We start from the raw sequence: 2,640 nt of genomic DNA on the forward strand, positions 1-2,640 counted from the left end.
AAAAAAAAAAAAAAAAAAAAAAAAAAAACTAGAGCACAGGTATAATATCATTACAAGCACGTTTTAAAACATAAAGGGGAGCAGGTAGTACACAAAATAAAACACACCCCAGTTTTACTTAAGCCATTCCCCACTTTTTATTTTCTTAGGCTAACATTCAAAACAAATTTACTTGAACACTACTCGATGCTTATTAACTAAACTTATACAAACTTTCAGAAACATATTTATTATACATTTGAGTTATGCTATAATCAGTAAGTCTGTATTAACACACATGTATTTGTAGCACTACACCTATTCAGAATCATCCCTTTAACTTTCTGAAAAATTGAACATATTCTCAAATATTACCAATAGCACAACAAATGTTTAATTCTCCAATAAATACAAAAGATACTTGCACAGGATAATGTTTAACATACCAATATTTTTTGGTGGGGGAGGGAACATTATTCTAAGTCACGGCCTATGCAAGCTATAAAAATAAAATAAAACAAAATATTAAACAGTCTTGCCACTAAGTTTAAAATGTACAGCACATTTGCTTTGCCCTTGATGTCATAGTCTTATTTTTCAATTCATATCTTGTACACTGTAAGTTAATTGCTTTTGGAAAGTACTTATTATTCATGTAAAAATTAATGTGCCAATGTGTTTAAATCCTCTTAAATGACCATTCATGCATCTTTCTTCTTTAAGTACCAATGAAATCTGTCAAGACATCAACGCAAAATGGTTTTAAAGAAAGTTCTAATAGAGATTTTTTTCTGCTAACACAAGATTTTCATATTCACCAACTTTACTTAAATTCCATTAATTTTTTAAGCTACTTTTAATAAATTCACCAAGTAAAATTTTTAGGCCCCGAAGTCTGTCATTTGTGTTCCAGCTGACATTATGAATATTAATAACAGTGTTATCCTGATTAAATAGGCTTCATATGAAATCCCTGTGAATCCTATAGCTCAGACATCTCATTTTTCCAACTCTTTATGAATTTGGATTCAGACATTAAACTGGAAAAATCTTAAAAAACAGATTTAATGACACATTTGCATACTGTCAAGCAAAAATTACATGTTCTAATGATTCAATTAATTACAACTTACATATCTATATATTGTAATAGGACTAGAAGATTTTTGTAAACATCAACATATTTTACACATCTACTCATTATAGGACAAAGGATTAAGACTATTAAAATATTGATTCCTTTCTTTACACTCACCTTAAATATTTGATATCAAGAACTTTTCAATCAAAAGTTATATATTCACATTAAAACCAGTGGGATGATTTTTATAGTAGACATCAGATAAACTAGGCTTCTTAAAGTGCTAAATCATTGTATCACAGACAAAATATGTTAATTGTTTTATCATTATTAATGTCACCAGGTTCAAGCAGCAAAATAAAATCTAACTAAACTTCATTTTTGTGTTAGAAAAAATTACCCATGCTAAAAAAGAAAAATAAAATCTTTACTCTAACAGACAGAACATACCATATCAGCATCTGTTAAACTAAAATCTTCTCCATCACAGATTCCTGACCTCATTCCTCCAAGTTGTTTTTAGTTCTCAGAAGAAGTGAAAAAAGGAGAAATTAATAGCCAGGGAAACCGTATACCTGCTTCTCTCTGTAAATATACTGGAATCTGAATATATCTACTACCTAAATTTCCTACTTTCACCCTATCGAAAAACAGAGATTGAAAAAAATTAAACAAACATCTCTATGCTCTCAAACGGGACTTGACTCTCCTTGTTTACTCAGCAGTAAAATACCTGATGAAACAAAATTTGTTCTTTGACTAGTCTAAAATTTCTAATCTGCCTAAAAGTTATAAGTAATTCTGACATTTATCCTTCAAAATTAAACAATCCTTCTTTGATAGAAAGGCACTTAAAGAAGGAATTTCATTCCCCAATGTAACAACACCCAGGATTTTTTAAAACTTATTTTAAATAGGAGATACCCTTCTACCTTACTCCACAAAAGCCACACACGGGCAAGGTGATCGGCTGACTTTGTTTAATGGTGTTTTTTTTCATAATGCCTCCTTAGTTAATCTCAAATTTGTGTAATGTGAATCCAAAGCGTCAAACTAGGAATCATTTATAATACTGCCTCATATCCAACTATATCTAACTATAACCATGCCAAATTTTGGATTCTCTAGATTGAGAAATGTTGATAATTTCTGCAATGGAATGGTTTCATTAAATGGCCAAAGGAGAGCACTGTATTTCTGAGAGCCAGATATTTTAACATATAACTCAACATATACAACATATGCATATTTTCTACTGCTGGATTTTCATCTTATGAGACAAAAGTCTCTCAAACAGCCACAGTACCTGGCACATTCTCTCACAAAAAGAATTCCTTTCACATCACAGCCCACTCCCTACCAAGCTCCAGACAACCCAAGTTCCCCACAGCCTGGAAAAGCAAGAAAAGGTTTAGGGAGAAAGGATAAAAGTAGCCCCATGCAATAGCTATCAAAATTGTAAATACATATACTATTTGACCCCTCCACTACTAAAAGTCTTTTTAAAATATGTAGAACATATTTGTATGTACAAAGATACACACTGAAGCAGTATTTATTTGTATGAGAAAATACTCATG

This window comes from Lipotes vexillifer, unplaced genomic scaffold (assembly GCF_000442215.2).
Source record: "Lipotes vexillifer unplaced genomic scaffold, Lipotes_vexillifer_v1.1 scaffold7, whole genome shotgun sequence".
Taxonomy (NCBI): domain Eukaryota; kingdom Metazoa; phylum Chordata; class Mammalia; order Artiodactyla; family Lipotidae; genus Lipotes; species Lipotes vexillifer.